This window comes from Diadema setosum, chromosome 1 (assembly GCF_964275005.1).
Source record: "Diadema setosum chromosome 1, eeDiaSeto1, whole genome shotgun sequence".
Taxonomy (NCBI): Eukaryota; Metazoa; Echinodermata; class Echinoidea; order Diadematoida; family Diadematidae; genus Diadema; species Diadema setosum.
The window spans coordinates 42440274-42462717 of record NC_092685.1 but is presented as its reverse complement, the minus strand read 5'-3'; positions in this window follow the sequence as shown (position 1 = coordinate 42462717).

The window sequence follows — 22444 nt, the reverse complement described above, 5'->3', positions numbered from 1 at the left end:
GTAGTTGGAGGAAGAGGGAGCAAGATACATGTGTGTATAATGTGCATGTTATGTTTGTGTGGGCGTATGAAGTCGCTCTTGGGTTTCTTGGTGTTTTTTTTTTTTTTTTTTTTTTTTTTGGTTGTTCTTCGTCTGCATACCTAGTTGGGTTTGTATCACTTGACGACCGAGGGGAGTTTTTAAAACCCCTTTCTCTATCGTGTTTTATTGATTATATTTCATTCATTCATTTATTTATTTTCATTTTCAAGAAAGAATGTATGTGTACGAAACATGACATGCAAAAAGAAAAAGATATAAAGCTATAAAACATTCAATATCCTTTTGCTCTTTAATATTAAACCCATCAAAGGAAGAGTTATAACTTAGGAATTTGCAACAATATGATACTTCAGACACAAAAATACATACTTAAGTTTTTGAAACTTGCTGATTGTCCTCAAAAGTGAGACAGATACTGCCTGATGTTTCGTCCTTCCACAGAGGCGCGGTCAGTCACTTGTCCCTGATGCAGAATAAAAGTGTGAGAGTCATGTGTGTGTGTGTGTGTGCGCGCGCGCGCGCGCGCGTGTGTGTATGCTAATTACACATAATATTCATGTAGAAAACTATGTACTATGTTTGCATGTATAGTATGCGTATATTCAAGAATGCGTGAACATAAAAGATAAAAAATGTGCTGATATTTAAGTGTTTCAATGCAACGTTTCGGTGTGCAAGATGATTTACTTTCTAGTTCGAGTCTTATTGTTTCGTGGCTATACTCTGTTTCATCTTCCGTTTCATTTTGATGCTCTTCCCTCTCTTTCTCGTGGTCTTCACCCCCCCCCCCCCCCCCCTCCTTCCTGGCTCATTCCTCATGCTCTTGGAGCACTGAAATTTGATTGTTTTAATGTTAAATCATGTTCTTCCGTTCGGATCGTCTCCTGACGACGAGGGGTGACGAAGGTGACGAAGGTGACGAAAACCAGCCTGAGGTCTATCTCGCTGCGGTGCTGCTGCGGTGATCATGGTTAGCTAGAGCTCCCTTTGTCTTCTTCCTCTGCAGAAAAAAAAAATAATTTAAAGGAGTGATTCTACAAAATATTTCGGGGGGGGGGACCTTTCTATGCACCTGTTCAAATTATATTTAACTTTTACCAATTTCATGGGGACTTTGTCTTTTATTCTACTCGGTATACAAAGAGAATGAAAATGATGATGATGATTGAAGAAGTTAACTTATAATTGATTGATCTGGATTCCCTGAATAGTTGTTTTAAAGTTCATCATTCCAGATCATGGGTCTCCCTTTCCTTCAAGAATTTTAGGTAAGCTCTGCTCTGCTCTGGTATCAAAAGGAAATTGTTAAGCTTGGTGTATTGCACAGTGTTGTTGTTTACCGTGAAAGATCAAACAGCAGCCCCGCCTGGTAATATCAATACAAATTTGGTATGAAAGGTGTTTGTGTGTATGTCTCTCATCTGTCCCTCTGCCTGTATTTTTATATTGATTCATTTATTTTTTTTTTGCGACTGAATGCTGCTTCTAGGTGCGCAAACCAATGATGTACCACCTCTGAAGTTAAAAACGACCGCCATTCATCCTTTTCAGCACATGCCGCTTGTATTCGTTGTAGAGTTCACATATATTGAGCAGAAAAGGTTACGTTCGATTCCACCGAGTCATAAAGTGAAAAAGGTTGCGCTCTTTTTAAGGTTTCTTAAAGTCCATTTCATCCAAACCGAACATCGTTTCACCTCCAGGCTCAAGATTCACGCCCCAAAACATATTCAATTGGCAAGTTGCGCGTGAGAGTTGCTCCTTTAATTCGCAGCGTCCCCGATAGGCCCGAGTCACGTTGATTCACGGCAACCTGTTTCGCAGCTGTCGACAGCGAACTTGCCAGCTGCGGCCGCGTAGAGTAATTAAAGTAGAAGCGAGGAAAATTATGAAAATGACTTTTCTTTGAACCTTGTCTGGTGCAGCATCTCAGTGGAAATCAAAAGAAAAAGTTCCCGCTCGCGTCAGTGGCCGGGTGGAGGTACAGGGCGTCATACGAGTGTCTATACTTGACTATAATTGAGACGGTGAACTTACCTGGGTCATAGCCGAGTCCTATGTTAGCAAAATGGAGGGTTAGTTATAAACATAATTATGAATAAATTTACTCTGTGTCGAAATATAAACCGAAGACACGGGGAGATGGACAACAAAATAACAGGATTATTCCGAACAGAAGAAGCATTTCTTAGCTTCAAATTCACTTCGTTTTGAATTACCGTTGTTATGGAAAACATCGTAAAATACCAATCAAACAGGCAGAAAAACCATGAATGTCACAATAAAACCAAAATTTAGCGTCTTTTTCTCTATGTACACATGATGTACGTTCTATAGGTTTTATTTCTTCTTTCAGGCTGTCTTTCATTCAAGTTATTTGCTTATTTAACGACAGCCTTCTGCATTCACATCACACAATACATTCTTTCATAATTCAGTCAGATCATTTTTTTTTTTGTTCCATTTTCCTGAATAGGCTCAAAATCTGTGGTGGGTTTTTTTCTTTCTTTCGTTCTTTCAATCTGTTATCCGTCTATTGTAAACGTAAATTTTATGTTATGTTCGAATGTACTGATAGTACTCCTTCTTGTTCTTTAAAAATGACTGTATTTCATTTGGAATATAATTATGTTCGACGCAGAAAATTCTAAATGAATTGATTTTAAAATGAAAAATGGAAAGATGAGGTGCCATCTACGGAGAAGAACGTTGGGGTACATACGATATACATGCACAGGGTTGTGGTTTAGCTTGAATATCTCCAGGCATGGGGTTAGTGGTATATCTGTACAGGCATATTTTATTCCTTAGATTTGAAGCAGGCATACTAATACTTGCTAAGGGGTGTTCGCTAAGCCATAACAGCCTTTGGCAAATTAGCCTGAAAGAGTGTCTAACCAACCCGTTACTTACACGACGTTCTAAAATCTTCATGCTCCTTGTATATGGTATGTGGTTCGCGCAAGGAATAAAGATATTTTAAGATATGATGTAAACAACTGTAAAAAAAAAGGGGGTAATAATGATGATTTAAAAGTATTGAAGTCTACGAAATGCAACACCATGAAAAAGGTTTTCCAGTTTCGATATATCTTGTAATTCCCTTTTATACAAAACTGAAGGAGCAAAACACACCGACATGAAATCAATAACGTGAACTTCGAATAATTCAATTCAATAGTTTATTTATTTCCATCATCACAAAGAAAGAAAAGAAAAAGTTGACATAATCCAAAGTGATACAATTTTTTTTTTCATTTCTCTTACACCATGATGAATGGTGTAAGATCCTACCGTATGAATATATTCATACGGTAGGATTAAGCCAAAGAGAACAGCACACACTTACACACAGAATCATGGGTACGTAAAACAAGAAAACTTTTTAACAAAGGCCAACATTATACAGGCATTTTGTTTACCCCTTGATTTATTGCATATTAACTTGTGCGGTAGTGAATTACGACACACATTGGAATTAATGTGTTGACGCCAATATAAACTTATAAATACCATTCTGAAACTAAGTGGAGATCCAAAAGAAAAATCTGTTCTTCTTCAAAACAAAACCAAAAAAAAAAAAATCAATTTCATGGTATGCCATTGGTCATCCACTGTGTATTATCGTTTCTGGGGGGAGCCGTGATTTGTTTTGTCTTGTTGGTGTTTGTTTGGGTGGTCAGTTGGGAAATTTCTTTTACAAAGACAATATTAGTGGCCTAACAATAACAATCAGTATCCACCCAGCTTTAGTTCTCGCTATTTGACTCGACTGTCCGAGAAACTAAATATCTTCTCAGCTTTCTTTCCACCTCTGTATTTTGTCAAAAATGTAGTGCACATTACATCAATGAGATATAAGATGAACACTTTAAGGACAATGTTTGCAACGAGACAGCCGCTCATTAATCATGGACAGAATGAACTCCTCAAATTGGATCAGTTCTAGCCTTTTTTCAAAGGCGCTCACATCCTGACAGTCGTGAGAGAGCAGAAGCCGAGCGCGGTTGAGTCCCATCTCGGGTGACGACCCTGTGCTTGCCTCTCCTGAACTTGATATAGAGAAGGGGTCTTGATCGAAGGCTAGGTCAGTTCAAGAACAAAATGGCGTCATGTTGTGAAGTAAAAACTATGTGCTGGCTCATGACGTCTCGGCTTCTCATTAACCTCGTGGTCACCCCATTATGGAAAAGTCGAGTCATTAGGCTGCTCATATGGTACCCAGCGGGATGCGAGGTTATTGGGCAAGATCGTCATATTGTGTTTTCACTTAGCTACAGGGATTACCATACATTCTCAATGTAGAGATCAATATTGTGGGTTTTGATAAAAGACTATGCTTGACTTGATTAAGGCAACGTCATTATTAATGTTTGCTTGTCCAACACTGCTTCTTTTCTTTCATTTTTCTTCTTTTCTTTGCTTCCCATTTCATCCCACTTATAATCATCGTGTCCAGTTGGATTACTCAGATGCATTGTGTTGGATTAAATCAATAATATTCATCTTACGAAATATGTAAATAAATGAAATAAGATGCAATGTTGGATATGGTATAAATCAGAGCATTTTCTATAAAACTATAAATGAAAAAAATCATTGTGCATTATAAACATTTATGCTTAAATGTATGCTGAAAACTGCGTCTGCGTGGTCAATGAACTCCTGACGGTCTTCTGATGTGTCGACATAACTTACCGTTTGTGGGTGAAATTTATTATTTTCTTTTAAAGAGTAACTAAAAGAAGGAGCAAGACATGTGGAAGAAATATGAAAAGTGAATTGATAAAAGACAATGGATGAGATGGCTTTATTTTTTTTAGTTCTTGATCAGAATGGAGAAAAAGATGTAAAATGCTGTTTACGGTGTCTTACGTAGTCAAGCAGTTACATCGTAAATCATCTGAAACATAAAAGTGGGAAAAAAAGGTCATGGGCACTGTTATTGCGCACAGTGTGCGCTATATCGGAGTTTGCCGTGATTTATCGTCTTCAACGCATGGATACATAAAAATTGGCATGATTTGATATGGTCAAAATGATGGCTTAAAAATCAAACGGATCAGTGTAAGACTTAATGTAATCCAACAAAAGTAAAGTTGTAGTAAATTTTTCTGTTTCACATGTTTCAGCGAAGTGGTCACTGTCATTAAAAACAAAGACTTCAAGATCAGATGAAGAGACGTCCCCCTCTCGCGATGACATTATGTCTTGTTCACAAATCTTCCTTTTCGCAGGGAATTAGAACAAGTAAAAAAATAAATGAAGCCATAGCATCATAGTTCAAAAGCTGTTATATTTTTTGTTTATTTTGTCATCCTTTCTCTCCTTTGTTTCGTTCAGTAAATTCTGCTGATTTCTTGAATTTTGTTGAAATTATTGAGGCGCTTTGAGTCTTTTTAGAAAGGTGCTGCAAAACAAGGCCCACGAGTTCGACACTAAGCAAAAAATACCTACGACTTTGACACTTGGCCAAATAAGATCCAGGAGACCAACATTACACTATGGGGCCTAGAGTGTCGATCCCGTGGGCCTGTTTGCCTAGTGTCGGACTCATGGGCCTTATTTGCTTAGTGTCGAACTCATGGGCGGTATGACTCGTCTGCTGTAACGACTCGTGGGCTGCATAACTCGTGGACTGTATAACTCGTGGGCTGTATGATTCGTGTGTGTCGAACTCGTGACGTGCATCCCTATTTTCACTGAAGATCACTTCAACACGGAGTGATACTTTTAATGTTATAGATCAGACTGCCCCACTGTAACAAGAACTTAACGAACTTTTATCATACTATGCTCTTGGTCATGACTCAGGCATGGGAATTCATGTAAACGGTTAAGGAGGAGAGAATCCAGGGAAGCTGAGGGGGGAAATCCTTTACCCCTCCCCTGTCCTTCCCCTCTCCGTTCCCTTGAGAAACTTTGATGGCAAACAGATATCACGATTGTTTGCCATTGCCTTTTCTTTTCTTTTCTTTTTGTAAGTCCAGTTTATTGAGTGGCCCACATCTCTACAAGCTTGTCTTTTACTTGGTCTCTCTTTTTCAATAGTACATAGTACAATTTGTATCATATTCATTTTAGGAATTACGAACCTTCGGAAAACGGAATCTTTGGAATAACGAACAGTAATCAATCGTAAAGGCTTCTTCGATATAATCAAGTTTTACGTGTATAAGAGGTGATTCAGTGGTCAGAATTGATATAGTAAAAATATATATCCGCTACTCCTCTGTAATGTATTCATATCTGAACTGATTATTCAAGTGTTTGTTGTTGACCTGTTTATTCATCATTTTATTCATTTTCAAATCTTAAACTATTTAGTAACTTATTGATTTGTCATCTGTTTGCAGCATGAAATACATAATTACAGTCATTTTATTCCTTGATTCATTTCTTCCTGTAATCATGAGTTCATATATTCGCTCATAGTCTTGATTTGTTTTTTATTCTATCAATTCTTTTATTTTATTTACTAATTGCTATTTGTTTATCTATTTATTTATTCATTTATTTATTTATTCATTTATTTATCCATTCATTTATCTATTTATTCATTCATCATCATTTTGTTTTTCGCTTTTGTTCATTCACATTTACCCATGTATGTAGGCTATGTACTCATCTTATTTAATGGTTAACTATATATAACATAAGGGTATTCCATCTCACATGGAACATAACCCTAATGACAGTAGGTAGTTGGTAATGAATTGCTCAAGCCTAAAAAAAAAAATACCCCCTTAAAACAAAAAATAATAAACAAGTAAATAAATAAATAGATAGATAAATAAATAAATGAATAAATAAATAAATAGATAAATAAATGAATAAATAAATAAATAAATAAATAAATAAATAAATAAATAAATAAATAAGTAAGTAAATAAATAAATAAATAAATAAAATGCCAGCGTATTCATTTCATGCAATGGGCAGTTCCTCAAAAAGCACGTGAATTTCGAGCTCAAAGCCAAAATCTATCACCGTATTCTTTTGAATTCACCTTACAAGACGATGGACTTTAAACGCCCTCCCCCCCCCCCCCAAAAAAAAAAAAGAAGACTACACATATCAAGAAGCCTAACAATCCATTATCAGGATGAATTGATATTACGTGTCGTTGAGCATTGTCTATCAGTCACCTCGTGCAATGTCAGGCGCCTCACAGTCGCCAAACAAGGAAACACGCTTATAGGCCTACATACTCTGTAAAATGTCCGATCTTCAATCGAATAGACAGGCTTGTAACATTATAAATGTAATAACTTCCGACTGCGAGAACCATTATTCTTTTTTATTTCAAACCAAGACTCCCTTTTGAATGATTGATTTTAAGAGAAAGAAACGATTAGCTGTGTAAATGCCCGTTCACACCGAGTATACGGCACGGGCAACGGGCCGGGTTTTTGTTATAATGCACAAAAATAAACCATGTCTGGTTCTGTTGAAATATCACTTCCCCTCTAATATTTGTTACAAAATTAATCTCCTACTGTTGATTTTGTTGCTCTTGATTGTGACATAAGAATAACATTTTTTTGGTGATTTTGTACCGAATTACTGATTCTTTTTTTTTTTTTTCAACAGAACCAGACATGGTTCCTTTTGGTGTACCATATTAATACAATGTATAGCAAAACCCGAAGTGTTGCCCGTACCGTGCTCGGTGTAAACGGGGCTTAAGACTGACTGGAAAGATGGATAAAATGAACTTCCTCTCTTTTGTGCACATGGCGCGTCATAATGTTCTGCAGCCGATCACATGATTTCTGGTACAGAGACAAGTAGTAACCCGGTTTTTTTTTTCTCTGTATGATTTTATGGATTCAATGCATATCATCTTATAATTTATCTCATATCTAATATCCCGGAAATGACAAGGCCATCGGAAATTCTGGAACAAAAGTCACGAGAATAGATACTACCAGTCACATTGATATCAGTATCACACGTACTGCCTTACAAGCACGACAATGTTCTCACTTTCCATACACCATCCGCCTGATATTTTCATCGAGTAATTTATTGGTCTATCTTTATACGGTATCATATATTTATGGCAATGTGTCTGTCTGTCTGTCTGTCTGTCTGTCTGTCTGTCTGTGTGTCTGTCTATCTATCTATGCAACGGTTACAGTCCGTTATTCCGAAGACTCGTTTATCCGAAAATGAGATAATTATGATTCTTAATTCCGAATTCCCTGGTTCGTAATTGCGAAAGTAAAATAAAGTTTGTTATTCCCAAGGTTTGTTGATTAGAAAATGAAATATGGTTCGCAGTTCCGAAGGTTCGTTAGTGCGCATGGCATTATCGTTTTATTTTCGGATTAACGAACCCTATAGGTCATCTTCGGATGACCGAACCTTCATAATAACGAACATCATCCTTATAACCACCCTTATTACGGCTCGCTAGCTATCCTGTCCATCCACATATTTCATCTCATTTTCATTAAGTGAAAAGCCCTCTCCTTCTTTTTTTTTTCATCCTCTTTGAATAGTACCAACAGTACGAACCAAGAATTCTTCCCTATACGTCTGCAAAGAACTCCCTCGGCTAAGAAATAATTGTCCTTTTTCTCACGTGGGAGGCGGCGGAAATCAAGATCGGATTCGTCATTGTTCGCTGAGACGAAGTAGAAGGGGAAAAAAAACTTTTAGACGTGATGGGAACAAAACACACAAAGAGGAAATGGAGAGAGAAAAAGAGAAAGAAAAAAAGAGAAATATAGACAGGGAAGGAGAGAGAGGTATAGTAAGAGAGAGAAAGGAGAGAGGAAGATATAGATATACATAAGAGGAAAACAACAACAACAAAGTGTGTCTAAATCTTCCCAGGGTAGCCAGACGTTATGTGAGCTGGGTAGATCCCTTGGCAACACACGCCTCGGGCGGGCTGGGTTTTCCTCCAGTTGACAGCCATTTAGACAATGAGCGCCGCAATTTTCTCACTTTTTCAGAGGCCCAGAATTCACTTGCTCAGTGCTGACATGAATCCACGTATTAGGTGAGGTATTCTTTAGTCATCTCACCAGCAGCCACTTTTCTGAATTTAAATCGGCGAAATGGAATCTTTCCTTCCAAACATTATGCAGAAATAAAATAATTATAATTACGTGGAATCAAGCACTTATCAATACTTATTGATTGTTACATCTCCCTACCTTCTTCTCCCCCTCTCTCCTTATATGTACAAGATTGTATCTATGCCTTCATTCAAGAGAAAACATAAAGAATGTATTGTAAAATCATATACAATTATATGCAATAATGCCTTCCTGCAATAGACCACTTATTATTGATGCCAATAGGCCCTATAATAATAATCATATTAATATTTTTTGTTTTGTTCCGTACTGTTTTGTCTTAGTCTTAATCATAATTGTTACCTTTTACTAGGGAGACGCCTTGACAAGTCAATGGCCTTTGCTTCTTCATCCACACTCTGTATTGCATAATTATGATTACCATGTTATCCTCTTATTGTTCTTTTTTTTTTTACTAGTTGTGCAAGTTGTGGAAATAAAATGAAATGAAATGAAATGAAATTTATCTCTCACAAAGACGCATATACACACATTCTATCTTATTTATTCTCTTCAAAATTTATCCAAGATATCTATTTATTCATACATCTATAGATCCATCTGTCTTTCCATGTCTGTCCATCTATCTATCTATCTATCTATCTATCTATCTATCTATCTATCCATCTATCTATCGATCTCTCTGTATGTATGTATGTATATGTATGTATGTGCATATGTATATGTATTCATATGTATCTATCTATTAATCTATCTATATACATCTATCTATCTATCTATGTTTCTATCTACGCAGTGCAAAGTAAAAAATCAAAGACAATGATAATCACAAGTGGAAGGTGTAGGACGGGTCCCTCTTCCGACAAACCAAACGTAGTATTGAGCTAATACTTTGCCGTAGGGCAATTACAAAGTTACATGAATGCATCATTAAGAAAAGAACAACATGGTTGCCCTCAGTTGGTAATGGTTGTCTGAAAGTGAACCCAACATGAAAATGAGTCATATACAAAGTGATACAGTTTCCGTAGTCGGGACTCAACACTCGCGTTTCATGAGGATTATTGCGCAAGGTAACAATCTTTTGCTTCCACTGGATTTGACACGATGCAATGCTGTCCAGATTAAAGCTTACTATTTAGCTGCGCCCTTCATGTTAAGACTACTTATGTGTGTCAAAACCACTGAAATAAAGTATATATTAAAAGTGTAATTATCATAACTATGATTATTAGTCATAAACACCTGTTATTTGGAACTTTTTGTTTCCCTCGGAGGTTTAACTGTAATAATAAAATTCTTTGTGTAATTTATCATTGTTTATACAGATTAAATGGAATAGAAATTTTAATAGTATGTAGAGAAACATGCTGGAATTTTACATACCATCGATGGATACATAGATATTGATTGCTGACAGGGTTTCTTTCATTATACTGTTGCTTACTTTATAATATTTTGCTTGATATCCTAGTGCCAAATAAAATTATGTGCACTCCGCCTTGCGACCACCAGCCGTAAGTGACAGAGCCCTCTCCCGGTGGAAACAATACATTCCATATATCTCCATCCCATGCGTTAAAAACAAAAAACAAAAACAAAAAAAAAAACAAAAAAAAAATCACAACGTCGCACAGCTCTGATAACGTAAGGTATTTTTACTTTGGACGTGGTCCAAGCTTTAGTATTCCTTATCAAGAACAAGAAATGGGACTATTGTGACGATTATTAATTTTGTTTTGACATATTCATAATTGCTTTGAATCGCCAGGATTTTATTTAGCTGTTTCATCGCCTTTCGGTTGTTTTTGAAAGTGATCGACTCGCAACACGTAATTGAATGATTATGTTACGGGATTATGTTCGACTGAATTTCTCGTCGAACATGTTTGATTAGGTGTTGCATGTGAACTTGTGATGAAACTGTATGGTTGAATCAAAATCCACATTGCTCTACGGTCGACTGGCACCTTAATTGCACTTTAAACGGGTGAATCAACAGAACGGGGGTGTGAGACGGGTGCGTGTTGACTTGCCAGGCACCCCGTGTTTGTCAGTCCCCTCTATCACCATCAGCACCTCATTTTCGTTTTCTTTTTTTCTCTTTTTTTTTTTTAGCCTACTCTCCAGGCTGTACGTTTTCCCACATTTTCAAATGCAAATTCAAATCAAATTTGTGATGTTCCCAATACATGTATCACCTTCTTTTTTTTTTTAAGTACTTGTACGACAATTACAACAAATCAATGTACATGTATTACAAAGTATACAAGCATACATTTCTGGAAGCGAAAAAAAAAAGAAAATAAGCAAGTGAGTAATCAATATGAGATTGCTTGTTTGAAATCATTATGTTACAGAAAAGAGAGGCCCACGTATCAAGGCAAGCTTGTAGAGAGTGATGTAGGCCACTCAATGAATTGAACTTACAAAAGAAAATAAAGGTACAGTAATGGAAGCACACAAAAGCACATGCCCATACACAGGCACACAAACGATTTAGGAGACAAAGACGGACAAAATAGCAAGAGACATTAATAATTGGGAAAGGCAGTTAGAGAGAGAAGGAAGAATCATTGGAGAGGAAGCATGGGTCACAATCATGGCAACTTATGAGATGCTATCCACTGACATGGGCATGACATTAAGTAATATGCAAATAAGCTGATTTAAACACACACACACTTTTTTTTCAATGATATTTTATTGATTTCATTCAAATCATTCATAAATCAACCCATTTTGGGTGTAACATGAACATAAAACGGTACAAATGCCATTCAAAACACAAATCCATTTATCAACTTATACTGCCAATCATCCCTCTTCAACATAACAACTCGATTATACATCAATCCTACTGACCATTTCGTCACGAGAAGGTATTGACATGTACAAAACATATATATATATATATATATTCTTTGACTATACTGAATCATGTTACTCACACTCACAAGGGTATATACATAAAAAAGCAACAACATACGTTATACAAAATTAGAATGAAATCATTTCATTGAAAATCAAATCCCCATCCCCACCAACCCCGATTCACTAAAACCTACCCCACACCCACACCCACAACCACCAAACACATACACCCACAACCACCACACACATAAACACCAACACACATACACACATACACACCACACACAAACAAACCCGAAGCGATACCACCTTCCTTCCTAATGAAAACGACTTCCAAATGTTGATTGATACGCAAAACATACAAGCGTGTAATGGACCGTATGCAGAAAAGCATCGTCCGCCCGCACCCAAATACCGCTCCAAATTCACATTCAAATTCATCAAACAAAACTCATCAAACTCCTAACTGCTGATAAAATCCTATAACTTTGTGCCAACAAAAACTTACCCTCCCCGCACGCGGCCAATAACACATTATATTGCCTTCACCACTGATAACTACACTGTACTAAATAAGAAAAACAAAACAAAATAATACTTAAGCTCTTGTTTCAGAAACATTTTCCCATTTTAGCAAATGTAATCCCAACTTATTTCTTTTTAAAGCAATTTCTTTTTCTTCATCCCGAAAACTTATTATTCTTTTACAAATTTCCTCAAAAGTACTAATTTTTCCCTCCGACCTATTAGATCTAAAAATAATATATTTCAAAATGAAAATTATTGTATTATAACATTTTACTTTTGGATCCCTTCCCATAGCACCAAAATGAACACCTCTCCACTCTATATTTCGAAGATCTGCCATCTCAAACCTATCTATCACTTTCTGCCACAAATTCTTAACATACACACAATCCCAAAATAAATGTTTAAATGTTTCTACCGATTGCTCACAAAAAGAACACTGGTTATTTGCAACAAAACCAAACTCAAAAAGATTTTCCTTTGTATAAACAACTCCATGTAATAATTTATACTGAAATTCCCTAAGTTTTGTTAGAAGTGTTGTTATTCTTGTTCTTAAAAATATATGTGTAATTTCCTTTTTCGAAAACAAATAATCATTTTGGCCATCTTTCATTCGTAAAATATACGATTGCTGTAAATTTGTAACTAAGAGTTCATACACCTTTCTAAATAAAACATCTTTCAATAAAATTACATTTTCAATTTTTCAAAGAAACATTATATTCCTCTTTATCAACAGAATAAAAATCATATATATTTCCCTCAAATTTTTATCTTCTTACAACAACCTCCCCTATTTTCCAAACTTTAACTATATATATCTCATACGATCTTTTTCCAAAATTTGCTTTACTAAATAAATATTCTTCCTATACAAATTTTCACCAAAAAAAAAAATCATTTTTCCTTTACACAAATAATCCTTGTTATTAAAAAAAAAAAAGATTAGGATTGATAATAAACACACACACACACACACACACACACACACACACACACACACACATACACACACATCATTCAATTATCGCTTTGTCACCTGTATGATACTGCGTGTACAAAACCATACATATTTCCTCATACACATACACACACATACATACACCCCAACAAACACACACAAACAAAACGCAGATAATAAAAAGTACCAACAAGTATTAAAACCTCGTCAGAATATTGAAAGAGCACTAAAGTGCAATTCCAACCCGAAGTCAGTCAAGTTGACTTCATTATAATAGGCCCCTATATAAGATGACATGATTCGGGTAAAATGCAGTCTGGTATACAGTAGAATAAGCAAGTTTCGGAATCTTGGAGTAGGTTGAGGGGTCTAGATATCGCGCACGTAAATTTGAAATGCTCTTATAATAGAAGTTATTCTATAATCGTACCTGAATTTCTCAATGAATATCACGAAAAAGCAGAAAAATCACCTCCCAGAATCTCCTGATGATACGATGACGGAGTAGTGCGCTGTCGCCGTTTGTATGTCGGACTTTTTTTTATGCGTTCAATTTCTCGGGGTATGTAAAGATCGCGCAGCTGCCCTCTGTAGTTTCATGCGTGAAAGTGTCTGCCCCTCTGCGGCTGTAACGTGCTCCGGCTTTCGTAGAATATTTTTTCACTTGATATTAAATTTGTCCCTGTTATAAGCAACAGCAGTTTTACCTAACTTGTGTATATTATTGTTATTATTATTATTATTATATGTGTTATTATTATAATCATTATCATTATTATTATTGTTATTATTATTATCATCATTATTACTATTATCACCACCACCATCATCGATCATCATACAGTAATCATCATCATCATTATCATTTTCATTATTATTATTACTTCCACCACCATCATCGTTTTATCATTCTTATTATCATTATTTTTATCATTGATATTTTCATAAAATCGTTAATGATTTTCATTTATAAAGTTTTCTTACAATATTTCTAATCACTTTAACCAATAATATACACGTAATATAAAATGGAAAAAAGTAAAATATGAACATATACTTTGTGTGTGTGTGTGTGTGTGTTTGTGTGTGTGCTTACCCATTCGTCACCCTCTCATTTTCGTCACCCATTTGTCACACTCTCATCTAATTTGTTTTCTTCAGTATCATTATGGCCCTCCCCTGTCACAAATATATCACAAGTTAGCGCAAGAAATCACAAGCAAATTCAAATTGAAATCACACTTCAACTTCGATAGACTGAAATATTTATTCCTTTGTAATATTATAATCGTTGTGTTAAAATATGACTTAAAACAACATTTATTAACAGTATTTCAGCGTAGCTGGCAGCATACATTGTTCTTGTGTATGATGACGTCACGTGGTAAATGATCGATCGAACAAATTACGAATTCTATCGACTACGAACGAGACAAGCGAGACGACACGTCTAGGCTACAACATCCTTAGAACAGATTTTAAGGGAAGGTAGGTTTGTACAAGGTAAAAAATTGGAAATTTAGTGGAAAATTTGTTGGAAATCAAAATTTCTTACCTGCTTCCTTCTCATGTTGAGCGGTAAGTCAGGTATGTTTATTCCATGGGCGTATCGGCAAATTTTGCGCTTAGTCCTACGCGTAATATCGCTTGCTATACGCAGTTACGCTATGCGCGATCATTAGGTCCCTGCGCGAGACCTAGTACCCTTACTATACATGGGTACATGGTAGAACTATTCGGTGACATAGTGGTATGTTAAGAGCATTATCATGTGAATGGAGTGCCGTGTTTGCTTGAGTCACCAAGGTAGTTAGAGAAGAGGACGATGGTGGTACGATGGAAGCGCTGCGTGGTTCGGTGGATGCACCGTGGTGTAAAGGGAGCACCAAAGTATGAGCACATCGTGGGAAAGTTAGTAGGTGTATCATGGCATAACGGAGGCACCATGGTAGTTAGGATGATTATGGTATAATGTTGGAAGCGCCTTGGTATAAAGGGAGCACCAAAATATAAGCTCATCATGCGACATAGATGCACCATAATATGATTTGTGCCATTTTGATTGTCGCTGGGTATTTAATTGATTTGGTTTTGGCACCACTGGACGCCATGATATTGCGTGTGTGTGTGTTCCATAATGCATGCACTGTACTGAATAGAAGATCCTGCTTTCGCATCACACGTGGTTGCAAACATGAAATAACAGACAAAATGCAGAATATTAGCAGAATATTATTAAGGTTGATCTAGTGGATCAGCGAGGTCGGTAGATCAGTGGAATGGTCGAATTATTTTCATCGCAGATGGCGCTATGCTAACTGCCATTCCATGCGACACTCTGCTCTGTGGAGCGAACTGCTCCCGTGATGCGGCACCACCTACAAAATCTTCGCAACATTTCCAAGCCCAGTCCAAGTGATTCCTTGACAATTTTGGGCCAGGTCTACAGCTGTACCATCTTGGGTACAGAATTCATACCGTGGAAGGGTGAAATATAAGTGATGTGGTTTTGAGACTAATGTACAAAATGGCGGGCACACAACACCTAGGGTGCCTAGATTCGATTACACTACTAACGGCTTTCTCATGCAGAAAAAAAATCCTGATTTAATGTCTTCTTGGGTCTCTATCTTCTTGCCATTATTCATTTCATCTTCTCTTCTTCTTCACTTTGAGGTAGACTAACGGTCTATGAATAGAAAATTTCAATTACACGGATCATCACAGTATGCACGTCAAGTTAGCGGAAGTATCAAGTTTGTTTGTTCGTTCTTTTGTTTTCTTGCTGCTTCTGTTAATTATGATAGTCAAAAGAAATAAAAGAATATCAAGAACATTTACTACTAGTTGAATCTCTACATTTTGGTGTTTGTCCTTTCATCTCAAGCATTGTGATTTCGCACCATCATCACTATGCAACGACGTATATTATGTGCTAGCTAGGGGGTAAACAACAAGCTTGGATTTGTTCACAATTTGTTTTATAATCTGCCCAGTGCTTCGGCTTATTTGTTAAGATGCATATCCAAAGTCAATCATCGAAATCCGGATACTAGTAGTTTGAGAGAGGTCCGATCTTCTTTTTACCATCTTGCATGTCAGAGATAAATTTACTCCAGTACATGTGACGATGTAATGGCATTGCATGTGTGTATTGCATGGGCGCTGTATTCCACCAAAGTGATCCGTATGTACCCGGACAACCAGAGCCAACGAAGTTCGTCGTGAACGAGATAACTAATTGTTTGTTTTATGTCAACCGGTTTTAATAACGGTTTTAATGATTAACTCGCGCTGGGTGAATGGTTTGCATTAGCCAATAACTGCATCCTCTCTTTAATCAATGTTATGTTCCGACATGGGCTCATTACAATCGTTAACCGAAGGAAGAAATAATCAAGCCGACAAATTAGGGTAGAACTTTGTGCGTTGCTACGTCTAGGAGACCTCCGTTGTTGCCCTTTTTTTAAATCTTGTGCATTTAAACCCTGTGATTACCATTGACAGTCTGCTTGTTTATATTGTCAAATGTAATCCCGTGTTAAGGTCCTGTGAGGGTTAATTAAACCGGCCAAAGCTCTTACTGCATGCTGTAGTTGTTTCAGACGTGTCTCTCAGATGTATACGGGGAATATTCATTTCACCAATAAAAGACATTCTCTGGGAAAAACAGGTGCTACTAACAGGCTAAGAAATTGATGCGCTGCAACATTGATTTTTAAAGGTTGTTCAACTATTAGCATACTCCCGTCCACTCCAAACACTAGTTTCCAGGGAAACAGGGAGGAACGGAGAGAAAATTTTTACAGTCCAAATTTATTGTAAATAGCTCTCAAATTAACTCTGTTCCCAATCTATGAACACGTTATTGAAATGTTACTTTTTTATCTATTTGACATTTAGGTCTATAAGTCTAAGCGAGTGTAATGTCCTGAATTATCATATCAGTCAATTCGTTATCAACGTCACTAGTGAACTTCAGGAATTTCTGTGAATATAAGCTGCAGATGATGTGATTGATACAGGCGGTCCTTTTCTGATTTGGGATTATTACGACATGGATCTTTGACAAGATTTTAAACAGTGACTAGCGTACACACACGCAAACACGCAAAGTAATATTCAAGGAAACTATCGTTACAATCACATTTCTATACAGCGTTTTCCTCGTTGCTCTGTACGAGCCAGTGTATATGCATGGACAGAATTATATTACGTATATAATGCTCAGTGACACATCATATCGAAGTCCAGGCAGTGATCCACTTTCTTCACCTTTATTTCTTATAGATTTTGTTTTAACTGTAAATCAAACCTATTGGAACAATTATTAATCAACTCCAAATCACAAGCACACCTCCCTTGGCCCGTCTGATAAGACCAATCATCGCTAGAATAATATAACAGCTTGAAGTGTGAGATATCACGATGATTTAAGAGTCCGGGGGCCACCATATCTGGTAGCTTCACTTCCGATAAGAATAGACCAAATTCCATCTTGTGACAAAACAATGAGATGATCGCAACACATTTAGAATGATGACCTCGTATACGAGGTCCTTTTTTAATTAAAGGAACTATAGAGTCCAAATGCATGTTGATTTGTATCGATTTATTGCCCCCCCCCCCAACAAAAAAGAATAAGCATATATGGCCAAAATAATAGAAATATTACTATGAAATATATGGAACTTATCTACATAATTCTGTTGGCCACGTAAGTGCTGAGCAGGGTATTATGAATCAGTATACAAGTCAACATGCATTTACACTGCATAGCTTCTTTAACTCAATCGCCGTTCGATAGATCACAGTGAGTGAATGGATATCTGAATACGTGTCATATAACTTATGATAATGTTTCTACTGTTTTTCTTCATATTACATGGACACGAACACAAAAGAAGCACTCCAAACCAAGATTCTGTCAGTGACATATCATCTGACGATCACTGCAATCAAAAGTACTATTATGATTGACCAAAGACATCGCAGGGAATCATGCAAGCTACATGCCTGATTATGAGGGAAGTGTCTTCCGATGTCTTTTGTTAATCATAGCGTCTAACTTTAGCAATGATTGACAGATGACGTCAGTGGCAGAACCTTGGTTGGAAGGTTTTTTTATGGGTGTATTCAAATAACGTGAAAAAAAAATAGCAGAAATATTAGTATAAAATATATGGTACTTATCTACATTATTCTTATGGCCACATAAATGCTGAGTAGGGTATTATAAATCAGTATACAAGTCACATTTACACTGCATAGCTCCTTTAACTCAATCGCCGTTCGATGTATAGATCACATTGAGTAAAGGATTAAAAGTTAATCTTGTCATTCTGACCGTAATTGCGGATGTATCTTCGCTCCAGATAAAACGTGACTGAACAACATCTCTTTGTATTCGTGATGCAAATTTTTATCAACGTCCTTAAGGTAGCAGCACATAATTAGCCGATGATGGTATCAAAGTTCATTATATAGCTTTCATTCACCAAACTTACATTAGTTAAGACCCATAAGTGGTTGCACAAGCTGGCCGGCACAGACTCGTACGGGCTTTACACGTGTCATTACAAGAACAACAATATTCATGCATTGAAAAAAAAACCCATAACAAGTATAACAAGTTCCATATACCAATATGGTTTAACACTTTTTTTTTTCAAAATTTGTTTTGTTTTTATGGTATCTACAATTTTTATTTATCTACTCCTTTATTTATTTATTCATTCATTCATTTATTTGTTTATTTATTTATCTATCTATTCATTTATATATATAGATATATATATATATATATATATATATATATATATATATATATATATATATATATATGTATATATTCATTTATCTATCTATCTATCTATCTATCTATCTATCTATCTATCTATCTATCTATCTATCTATCTATCTATCATATCTACCTACCTATCTATCTATCTATCTATCTATCTATCTATCTATCTATCTATCTACCTATCTACCTATCTATTTTAACTTTCAACTGTATAAAATCGTCTTGCAGAAGTGTAAATGCCAGATTGAGGGCATCTTGGTTAGGTGTGGATGTCGTGTAACCAAGGAGGTACTAGGCGAGCTGGCCTATATAGTACAATGTACCTCCTTGGTGTAACATAATAAAGCGCATGCATTCTCCATGTACATGTTCAATTGTGCTTTACAATTGAATTATTAATGAAACAAGTGAGTGTTTAGATGTTTTTGAAGACGTTGAAGGTTTGGTGGTTGCAGAGAGTTATATACGTATATGTATATATATATATATATAATATACTGTATATATAGGCTACTGTGAATGCCTTTACCATGTCAAACAAGAACAGAACGCAGAGTTTGCACCTGTGTAAACCAACTGCAATAGATACAGAAGTGTTTTATGGGGTCTGGACAAATTTGCGCAATTTGCATCAGGCACTAGGCTATTTATGCTCGACCCGATCACCGTGAGCAGACTAATTTGATTTTGATGGAGATGGATTCGCCATTACTGTGCCATCAGAAGTTCACATAAATGGGATCATATTTGTCAGATTATGAGAAGCTGTAAAAAGCTGGCAATAAAACACCCTAATATGCCAGATATGCACTACTTTCTGATTATTTTGTCAAACACACTTCAGTGGTGCACTCTTTTTCGCTTGTTCGTAATTATGTCGGATTACGAAGCGCAAATAGAATAGAGGATTAAAGAAGAATGTTAATGGTGTGATAATCACCCACAGCAAATTACCACAGAATGATTATGATGGTCAAATGTTTAGTTTGTCTTCTGTAGGGGTTGGATTACAGCTGTGCAGTACACGCATGACGTAACATTTTAAAGTATCTCCTATTTTTATGATGGGGAGAGCAAGAGGATGAACTCTCCTATATACGTGAAAAAATTGCTGTGGGGTAGGGGTGAGATATCATCCTCCCTCCCCCCCCCCCCCCACCTTCGAAAAATGTCAGATAATGTTACTAATAATGAAAGACTTATAGTGTACATTTTTTTTTTGGGGGGGGGGGCAGACTGGTCTCTTAACAATGTCATTCATGAAAGTACTATGAGGACTATATCATTATTCGTAGATACAGGTATTCTCTCCGTGGCAGAACACTGACGCTTGATCTGTCAGAGCATGCAGAGGGAGAAAGAATTTAAGTAAGAAAGGAAGAGAGAAAGGTAGTATATAGATGATATATATATATATATATATAGATAGATAGATAGATAGATAGATAGATAGATAGATAGATAGATAGATAGATAGATAAATAGATTGATAGATAAATAAAGATAGATAGAGAGATAGACAGAAAGAAAGAAAGAAAGAAAGAAAGAAAGAAAGAAAGAAAGGTATAAGATGTAGATAGATAGAAAGAAAGAAAGAAAGGTAGTATATAGATGAATAGATAGAGAGATAGATAGATAGATAGATAGATGTGATAGATAGATAAATAGATTGATAGATAGCTGTAGATAAAGATAGATAGAGAGATAGATAGAAAGAAAGAAAGAAAGGTATAAGATGTAGATAGATAGAAAGGAAGAAAGATAGATAGATAGAAAGGGAAAGAAAGAGGCAGGGAGAGAGATGATCTTTCATATCATTGGATTTGATAAGCAAGACTGCAGCAACTCGTGATTATCTCATCAGTCAAGTGCATAACAACATGGAACACATTAGAATCTCCAGTATGACTCATATCTTTTTTTTTCGGTCTCTGTTTTTTTTTTCCTCATCAGTTTGATGAACGTGATTATTGAATAAATTTATGATCTTTGCGAAGTGTCGCGTTTGAGTGTGCGAACCACACTTTGGCACGTTTCATGACTGCTTATCGGAAACAGACAAATCAATCTCTCGTAAAATCTAGAAATCATCGATATGGAAATTTAGCATGAACGATTAGAGCTGCAAACAAGCGCGATAGGCTGTCTCTATCGTTATGACTTCCAGACTGAAGTGATGATATAGTATTGGTGATAAAGGACGCAATTATCTACTCGCACTTGAGTCCCTGTTGAATAAATATGAGTGTTTGAAGTTCCCTACAAACCCTTCGATAAGACGACGCGCAAACAGAACTTCGACATGGGTGATAAGCGATTCTTAACCTGGGACGCGCTATTTTAGTGAGGAGTTGGAGTATCGGTCACCGAATGCGATCGACCAGTCTATCCCAGTAACCCTGAATGTGGTTGATTAGTCTAAAAAGTCCACACCAGATTGGAACAAAGTTTGCCCAATGCTAATGTGGTTCCTTGAACTGATTCAGGATCGACAAGCAATAGCATTAACGTAGATACGGTGATTAGTATAGTTGCTTAAAACACAGTGATAAGTATATGCCAGTCCTGTGCTGAAGTTTTACACAAAGTTCCATTATGGAGCTACAAGGTTTTATGATACACTTACTTCAATAATATTTGATTTAACTGCAGATTAAGTAAGGTCTGCACAAAGGTAGACTATAAGTTGATATACATTAGCCAGATGGAAGGGTGTGTCTTCTTTTCTGTATTCCAGTGTAGTTGGTACAATTACTGAGGTGCTCAATAAAGTTCCCTTGTCTTCATCCTTACTATGGCAACCTCCCAATAAATGTTAACGTAGGAGATAAGTGATCCATGTATGTTGCTAAATGAGACACACGACCAAAGACGTCCTTTTATTCTAAGGATGAAGAAGTAAACTAAACACAAAGTAGGCCTAACTGATCTCAAGACAACAATGGGCTTTTCCCTCCAACAATGGGCTTGTTCACTTATCTGTGCTCAAACTTTATTCATATACTTTTATAAGAGAGGTTGTTCCTAAAAAGTAGGACGCTCAATTACCCGAGCCTCGTCCTACATACATGCATAAAGAACCCAAATTCATGAGATCTGAATTTGAAGTGTTAAAATTGCATTGAGTACCAAGTAAAACGGGTTCAGGAGCTAGACACTAAAGGCAATTATAAGGCC